The sequence below is a fragment of the Etheostoma spectabile genome, chromosome 5 (assembly GCF_008692095.1).
Source record: "Etheostoma spectabile isolate EspeVRDwgs_2016 chromosome 5, UIUC_Espe_1.0, whole genome shotgun sequence".
Classification (NCBI taxonomy): Eukaryota; Metazoa; Chordata; class Actinopteri; order Perciformes; family Percidae; genus Etheostoma; species Etheostoma spectabile.
This window is the reverse complement of record NC_045737.1, coordinates 35,459,990-35,469,013: the sequence shown is the minus strand read 5'-3', so window position 1 is coordinate 35,469,013 and position 9,024 is coordinate 35,459,990. Positions and strand designations below refer to the sequence as shown.

Sequence of the window (9,024 nt, the reverse complement as noted above, 5' to 3'; positions counted from 1 at the left end):
CTTAAAACGGGGACACTAGACCTAGAGCTGTCTCCCCCCCCACAGCGTGAGTTAATGGGATAATTGTCCAGCTTGTATTTACGTTCATAAAAGTGCTTGTTTAGCTGCTAACAGACTCAGATTAATATTCTAAATGTCTGACAACATTATGGAAAGGATTTCAAAATTGCGTTCGCTAAACCCACCAGACTCCATGTAAATAATCAGTAATTTTAGCATCGTAAAATACGTCTTTCTAAAACGTCTCTAAGCAGCGCTTGCTCTGGCTGTCTTGAGTCTGCGGGTGTTGGGTGTGCGATTATCGGCTACGTTTTGTCAGTGTTTTCTTTCTTTCATTCCAATTTCGGGTCTGTCAGTCACAGTGAAAACCGGGGACATTTCCGGGGACAGATCCAGCCGGGGACAGGTCACCAAAACCGGGGACTGTCCCCAGAAACCGGGGACGTCTGGTCACCCTAACCTAAGCTACTTTATTTTACAAGGAACTATTGTCCGTTTTCATGTCTCATGTAGCTAACCAGAGTTTATTTAGCCAGGTAAGAAGAAACAACATGTAAAAAGACAACTCTGCATGTTTTGTTGTTGAAGAGGCTAGCTCTACATCTTCAGGCCCTGTGCCAAGCTTGCACAAGTCTGTCCACGTAATTCACACAAAGCTTATGTTAGCCCTCTATCATCTCCCGGTAAGAGTGTTATCAGGAATAAGTAACTGTAAAGTTGTCAAAATTGTGAGCTCTTAATCTAATTCTTCCTGAAAAAAATGGATTAAATTACTGTCCAACACTAGCAGTTACAAAGCTAGCTGTTGGTGGTCCGTGAATACATCGACACTGTGGATTGACTGCTTGCTAAACCACGCTGTTGTGTTTTTACCCCTCTGTCCTGCCGGCAGCTGTGGCTGGAGGCATTGTGTTTACTAGTTGTTGCCCCATTCTTGTAAACTCGACATCTCGGGACCGCCTGGAGGAAATTCTTTAAATTTGGCAAAAACGTCCACTTGGACTCAACTGATTGATTTCGGTGGTCACAGGTCACTGTGACCTCACGTAACAAATATTTTGGCCATAACTCGAGAATAGGCGTAATTACAACAAAAACTTCATACAAATGTCTAAAAGGATAAAATAATGGAACGATGACATTTTGTACTCAAAGGTCAACTTCACCGTGACGTCATGTTCTGCAAAAACAATTTTCTGGCCATAACTCAACGACATAACCCAGGAACAGAAGGGGGCACATTTGGTCGGATACTGAGTTGATGACGCTCCTCTTTAAACTGTGGTGACTGTACGGGTCTTCTGTGCTGCCAGATTGAACATGTGTGTTTTGAATTCATAGCTTGTTTCAGCAGCATCCATATTTGAATCATCGTGCACTGTCATGGCTACAGCTTTCCGTTCTATCCAGCTGGTCGTCCACCATGAGCTCCGTAGTTTTGATGACATTGAGCTTCAGGTGATTGTTGTTGCACCATTTGACTCAGCTCTCTATCAGTCCTCTGTAAAGCTTTTGTCTCTTAGGCCATGATCCCACTTTGCGTCTTTCTTTTTTGACATGGGCACTTTTGAAGTAAAAAAAAAAAAAAGAAGAAGCTGGCAGCATGAGAGCCGCCAATTAGCGTCATTTGTTGCTATAAAAACAGCTACTGCTGTAGTATCCAAGGGTGCTGTATGGAGCAGTGCTAGATGGGATTAGGGTCAGAGCTAGATTGGGATTTTTTAAAAACACGGTTTACTTCATGGGATTTTAATGTAAAACAGACGCTGACATCTTAAAAAAAAAAAAGCCATGTGTGAATATTTGTATCAACAGCATGTTTCTCACTTTTGATAACTGATTACTTCTTTGGATGAGAAATAAGTAGGGGTGTAGCACCAAATTGTGGGCCCAGTAGAAAGGCACTTTCCATGGGCCCTTCCTCACATCCACAGAGAGTCATTTTAGCCTCTTTTTGGGCCCTCTTCACATTGGGGCCCTGGGTACTTTATCTGTACCCCCCAGTCCGACGCCCCTGGTAATAAGTAAAGTAATTGATGAGTAATTGATTTCATTGTTACAAGTTAAGTAGCTCAACCCTGGCAGTAGACAGGTGCTGTGTTTTAGAAACCTGCTGTTTCAGGTGCGTTCTTACCAGGTTCCCACTGCATCTCCCCTCCATGACTCCTTTGTTTTCTTTCCTTGCTTGTCAGACTCTCTCCTCCCTCTCCTCTTCAACCCATCACACCCCCAAGCGCCGTCCCCTCACCTTTCCTTCTCTCGCTCCCCCTGCTTCCTAACGTCCACAAACCCCTGCCCATCCCCCTCCCCCGCTGGCAGTCAAGCTGTGACACACCATGAAGGAGGCTATATCGGGCCGATCACATCCAGAGATATTGTTTTCTTCTCACACAACAGAAACAGGGCCTATAATTACTTTGATTCACGCCCACCGGTCTGAGTGGCTGGAAATAGTTTCTGTATGAAGCTGCTGAGTTGCTCTCAGAGGATGGTGGGAGAGGGATTGACCTTCCAGTAGCACATTTACTCAAAGTTAGAACATGATAAATGATCCTTTAAACAGACCAATCACTTTCAAACAAGATGGGAACGGAAAAGATGACATTTCTTAAAGCTTCTTTTTATAATCTGTTCTTCATGATTTTTTTTTCTCCCATCTGGCAAATTCTCACTCTGTGTGTGTGTGTGTGTGTGTGTGTGTGTGTGTGTGTGTGTGTGTGTGTGTGTGTGTGTGTGTGTGTGTGTGTGTGTGTGTGTGTGTGTGTGTGTGTAATGTATCATAGTAACATAGTGTTCTTTGTCAAATGGCCAAGTGCTCTCCCCCGAACCTTTACCTCCGTTGGTGTTGTTGGAGGCGAGGTGAGCTGCAGTTCCTCTTGACCATCTGCCATGACTCTGGCCACCCTGAGACAATAACAGGCCGGTCGGCGAGGGAGGGCACGTGGGCGGAGGAAGGATACACAAATTTGCCTGATATAATTATAGCCTAACACCTCAAGCCCATGCACAATGAAAGCTGCAGCTATTGCTCTGGGGGATTTTTACTGTATCGCTCAGTTTCTAATAGAAGGGTTTTTATTAATAACTCATCATTCAATTCAAAACCAGCAGCAAGTGCTGCCTGTGTGGCCGAAGAGAAGCAGATACAGTGTAGTTTATTCCTCTAGAGTAGAGCTGCTTGTTGTTTAGTGACCTGTTCCTTTGTTATGATGTACAAAAAAACCTGACACTGTACTTCGCTGGTCAATTATGTAGCCGGTGATCAGACCAAACACGGTGGAGTGTAGCATTATGTTTCATAGTCACTTAATTTGGCCTTGTACACCAGTTGAAAAACTCACCGTAATCAGTCTCACATACTGGTTAGTTTTTAAAAGTACTTTTTTAATTTTATTTTTATTCACAGGACCTGACAAACTAGCACCATGAGGAACACAATGGAGACTCATGTGGGCCATTTAAGTGACACTCCCACACTTTATCACAACTCTGCACTAATCACTACGACTGATTTGCTGTCAAATTACTGCACAACTAGGGGGCGCTATCGTGAGACCATAAAATTTGAATTTCATATGCAAAAATTCAAATGCAGTTTTGTTTCAGAACAAATGGGCTGAGAGAGACAGAAGGGGAAGTCGAAATACTGAGCTTTTTTTTTTTTTTTTTCATTTGATTCGTTGAAAACAACTCAAGAATAAAGCCAACCTTCCCCTCTCATTTGTATTGTCATCTCCATCTTTCTAGTTTTGGTTTCATGCGTCTATGTATTCACATTTAAGGTTTCAATCATGAATAACCTATATTGTATAACCTTTGTAGTTGTATAAACAATTATGAATATTTAAATATCAGTTTAAGACACTCAGCAGTAAGGCATTCAAAAACATTCTTCCATGCCACTATTTAAGGCGTGATTCTTTCCTTTTTATATAATGAATGAATTTAAAATGCCGTCAGAATGGCTGCACAGCAGAGAAAGTAGTGCAGCACAGCAGTGACGATTTTCGCTGCCCGCTGCTTGGCAAAGCAACACCATCCCATCCCAGAATGCACCGTGGCTGCGTTATGTAAGAGGCTGTTCTGTTCTATCTTTAGCTCCACCTCACTGAGAAGTAACAGGGCTGGTTGCCTGAGAGTCAAAAAGCACAGAGATCTGATGAGGCTGGGATCATCAGCGAGGTGAGAACCGGCTCAGTCTGCCATCAGGCTCGCTCACTGCGACACCGGCAGGATGGCATGCCCATCTTTGGTTGCTGGAGGAAGTAGAGGTGTATGTAGGTGGGCGTGCGATGAAGGGGGGAAGTGTATATTTAATATATAGTACAACAGGAATAGGATATATTAATAGTACGGTTTTTAATTCTAAAATAGGACTGTTTACACCTCTTTTGTCTTGCTGTATAAGACTGTGTTACAGCTTCACACACTTCCTGTTTTTTTTTAACATAATAAAAAAAACAGACTGAGTCCATATTTACATCCAGCCTTCCTTTTTAATTCCTATCTGTCATGTGTGGCCAGTGGGTCGCTACTTGTCTTAATCCCCAATGGTCTCCAACTGTCCATGTTCTTCTTAATGGATGCCCAATCCTATTATAATTATTTCCTGGAAACCTCTGCAGAGACGGAGGGATTCATGTGCTAACCATGTGTCCGTGCTGGAGCACGCAGTTTAAAGATGACAGCTGCCCGTTAGGACTCTCGGATCATTTCCTGTGTAGTTTTTCTGGGAATTTGGGGGGTTTTACGACACTGGGGGGGAGTTCATTCTACAAGTAGAGGATTGCATTGTATTCATATTTTAACACTGCTTCTAGTGTTTTGTAGACTTTTTTTGTAAAGAAATAAAAGACTCAGTATCCTTGAATCAGTTCCGTAGTACTCGAGCCAACGTTTTTCTATTGCCTCTCGGACTCGTTGGCAGTTGCACTCGGACTGGGCCATTGGTCTCGTCAAATCTTCTAGCTGGTCTCGAGCATGTTCGGCACTGCATGCTTCTTTTTATAAAGCAACTTCCTCCTTTAAAACAAAACCATTGATGAAGTACACTTCAAGAATTTGTTCAATTCAAAATCCATTTAGAATGTATAGTGTTAGTCTCATTACAAATAATAATACAAAATTAACATCTTGAAATAGAAGACGGACTGTTGAGACATACGCTGAGTGGTCTTAAAGAGGATTCTTTTTTCTGTCTCTGTCTTGAGTGTCTCAGATTTTTGGACACGGTCTTGACTTGGACTCTAAACTCTTCGGACACGGTCTTGACTTGGACTCTAAACTCTTTGGACACATTCTTGACTTGGCATCTAAACTCTTTGGACACGGTCTTGACTTGCACTCTAAACTCTTTGGACACGGTCTTGACTTGGACTCTAAACTCTTTGGACACGGTCTTGACTTGGACTCTAAACTCTGCGGACACGGTCTTGACTTGGACCTCTTTTAACTTGGTCTTGACTTAGACTTAGACCTCTTTTAACTTGGTCTTGACTTGGACTTGGACCTCTTTTAACTTGGTCTTGACTTGGACTTGGACCTCTTTTAACTTGGTCTTGACTTGGACTTGGACCTCTTTTAACTCGGTCTTGACTTGGACTTGGACTTCTTTTAACTCGGTCTTGACTTGGACTCAACTAGTCCTGGTGTTGGACTCAGTAAAGGTGTTCTTGACTATACGGCCCTGCCTTGAGTATGTGGAGAAAGCTTTTAGATTTTAGATGTTGGCAACACACAGCCAAAGCTGTATGATAAATTAATATAAAAAGCTGTTTTAGTATTAACAGTGGGTGAAATGTATGTAATGTGGAAGGGCTCACAAACCTACAGAGAATTATCATTCAACTCTGCAGCTTCCCTCCGCTCAGTGTTTAGGTTTCATGGCCCGCATTTTCCCTGTTTTGATTCACTCTCCCCAGCTCTCATCAGCCAGGTTAGCAGCCTGGTTTTTACACGACTGTCCCTGCCCAGCACAGACAGAGTTAGCAGCTAGCTGGTGCAGGAACTGGAGAATTCAGCAGCTTAAGAGACGGATACTTGCCTCAGTTGGTAGAGACCAAAAACAGAGCTATGAAAATGAAGCCCACTAAAACAGACCAATCAATCTGACTACTATTCATCTACATAATTATCTGTTTGAATGCACCTTAGTATCTGTTCTGCACCTTATTCTCAACCGCACTATTTCGAATATGGATATTTATACTCCCAACTGTATTTATCTAGATATTTATATTTTTCAGTTTTTTTCTTTTAGAGTTGGTATATTTATAGTTGTCACTCTACATGCTCTGCACACCCATATAAGCATTTATTTATTTTCATTTACATAGCAAATATCTCGATTTTTCTACGGTGTTTTTAATTGTTTCTGTGCTATATATTTTTTAAGCTGTGAACTTTGCACATCATTTCGTATTGCAGTGTACTGTGGTATGACAAAAAATAAATCTTGACTCTTGAATAAGATAAATATTGGACTTACATTCATCAGGTAGTCTATAATGTCTGTCAAACAGTTATTTTTCTCTTACAAGCACTTCTGTGTGTGTGCCCTAAGCATTTAATTCTCACGAGGAACGACGCAACTGAAGCACTGGCTTTGAGTGATTCTAAAACGTTTGTTCCTTACTCTCTCGCTCTGACATTTCATTTTTGAATTGTCATCTGAAATATTAAAGAGTGCCAGTGACTCAGCAGCAGCAGCAGCAATCTTATTCCTGTATAAATCTTGATTATCTTTAAAGCTAGGCACGAAATGGCAGCACTGTCTAAATGCCACACGTGCAGGTCCACACTCGTGCTTTTATACACGGGAAGAGACTGCGTACGCTCCACATGGTAAAACGTACGTTACCCAGCTGCAGCTTACAGTGAGAATAACTGATGAAGAGATGGAACATCCAATTTTCTAAATTAATTTACAGATAGTTTTTTTAATGCTATAAGATCGGAAACAACGCAGAATGTGTTGCCAACCGTTACGTGGTCTCTGTGCTTCCATCTGTCCTTGTCTCACAATGTTTACGTACCTTTTTTAGGTGTGAAGTCATGACTCAGTATTGTCCTGAACTCACTGGCACCGGGCGTCTTGCAGAACACATTTCCTCTCCAGAGCAGAGCACAAAAATATGCAACAGTTTCGTTTTTGTGGTTAGTGACAAAGCCAACAGGCTGAGCGAGGTCTGACGACCTCGGGAAATTATTAGCGTTGTTTACACTTTAACAGACAGACAGACCTACAGCCTGTGGCTCCAGTCACAACAGGCCGCGCTGCCAGCCGGAGCCTGTCTGGGCTGCACGAAGACCCTCAGGGAAGGGTTCGACCGGTGCCCCTGCGTGCCTCTTACAAACTCTCTTTCTTTTCTCCTCTTGCTCTGAAGCAAACTCTGCTAGAGCCTTCTAGAGACTCTTATTCTTGGCATTTTCAGTCTGGCATTAACATTAGAAACATGTAATTTCAACAACAACAAAAAAGTCACAATTTGAAGAAGCTTAAATGAAAATGTTCAGATTCTTAACGTCATTCTTTGACATTTTAAGGTGTGTATGATGTAGAGAGGCAATCACCAGAAACCCAGTGCTTTTTGCATGCATGAGGAAGGACTGGCATATTTAGGTTTAGGTGTTCAGCTAGCACCAGCCTGCCTGACTGGATCAAACTAGTAAATTCTCAGAGTGCCACACTAACCTGCATGATTAACCATGGAGAATGGGTTACAGACTCAACTCTAGGTCTATGTTTCTATGTGGCACCACCAGACCATATTGGACAAAAATCTGAATAAACTATAAAAAATAGGAAAGAGAAGATCTTGTGATAAATGCACTCATAAAACCAACTCCAACAAATACAAACTAAGCTGAAAAATAAACGCAAGAATCCAAGAATGACTAACAAAATAATATCTTCGATCAGCTCCTCCAGCTTTGTTCCTGTTACTATGTTCAGACATCGGTTCATTATTGTAGATGAGTTGCACCAACACAGTTTTATGAGATTTGATTCTGCTGTAGCACCTCACAAATTATCGCCCTGGCTGTGAAGACAAAACATTTCTCAGATTTCTCTCTAATAATTCATTTGTAAAATCTGTGAAGTGGCCAGGGCCTTACATACACTCTCGATCATATTAGGTTTTTTATTAGCTAATTAAGGAGAAATGTCAAATGACATCATCACTGACCTTTGAGATTATGTCTGTTAATATTGACTATTAGGCATCACTTTTTCCAAAGAGAGAGTGAACACAAAGGGAAATTCAGAGATTGCAATGAGGACACAACTATTAAATGCTTTGACACTCTCAGAAAGAGAGACAAACCAGTGGGCCAACCATGTGATCTCTCTCGTCTCTGTGGGCCGGTCAGACCATGGATGTGAATGGGCAGTTTTCAGATGAGAGACAAACGCCAGAGGGTTGTTTGCAGTTCTTTCAACTAATTTACAATCGCCTTGGGTGGCGCTGAGCTCTGGACTCAAAACAGTCTTGGCAAAAACTTGTTTTGGTTGAACATTTACACGAACGTCATTTGCTCTTACCAGCGTATTACCGGATATACTTCGTCCCCAGTAATCTGCCTCAAAACGTCCCAGTTTGACAGTAAAAACCGTAAATATATTCTTTTTAAATCTTTACAATCATTCCCTGAAAGAAGCCAGCTGGGTCCGCCTCAGTGCACCAGTGTAGCTTGCTAGCTTGAAGTTTGATGTGGTTTCCCAAAGCGAAGGGGTCTTAAGAACACACAGAGAGCGGAAAATGAGCGGCAAAGCCTGACATCCGGAATCCGTTGGATCCAGGTTAAAGACTAGTTAGTGAACATGGTGGAGCATTAAGCAGCTAAAAAGACAGATATTTCCCTCACAAGTGTGTGGAGACTAAAAACAGAGCCAAGAGAGAGGGAATTGGCCTTACATTTATCAGACGGGCACAACTCAGAATCAGAATCAGCTTTATTGACCAGGTATAAAGACACATACGAGGAATTTTCCTTTGGAGCATAGTTGCTCACAATGTGCTT

General features: G+C 42.0%; 1 protein-coding gene across 1 annotated transcript in view; it reads left to right on the top strand.

The window, feature by feature from the left end:
* The window catches only part of dgkg (diacylglycerol kinase, gamma), a 114,955-nt gene that overhangs the window by 98,281 nt on the left and 7,650 nt on the right, over nucleotides 1-9,024 (top strand).